Source organism: Etheostoma spectabile, chromosome 7 (genome assembly GCF_008692095.1).
Source record: "Etheostoma spectabile isolate EspeVRDwgs_2016 chromosome 7, UIUC_Espe_1.0, whole genome shotgun sequence".
Taxonomy (NCBI): domain Eukaryota; kingdom Metazoa; phylum Chordata; class Actinopteri; order Perciformes; family Percidae; genus Etheostoma; species Etheostoma spectabile.
The window spans coordinates 10530871-10531138 of record NC_045739.1 but is presented as its reverse complement, the minus strand read 5'-3'; positions in this window follow the sequence as shown (position 1 = coordinate 10531138).

The following is a 268-nucleotide window of genomic DNA, read 5'->3' as shown; positions in this document are numbered from 1 at the left end:
CAGTTTACATTGAAACACATATTTGATTTAGACACACAAATAATGATGACAAAAAAATCAGGAGTGTATGTTACTAAAGGTTGCGAATAAATCAATATCCATACATTTGACTGTGGACTAGTTTTTTGTTAGACACTGAGGAACAAAAAAAAAAATGCAGGTATCATATAATGGAGAGATAGATAGATAGATAGATAGATAGAGAGATAGATAGATAGATAGAAAGACAGAGAGAGAGAGAGAGAGAGAGAGAGAGCGGGAGAGAGAG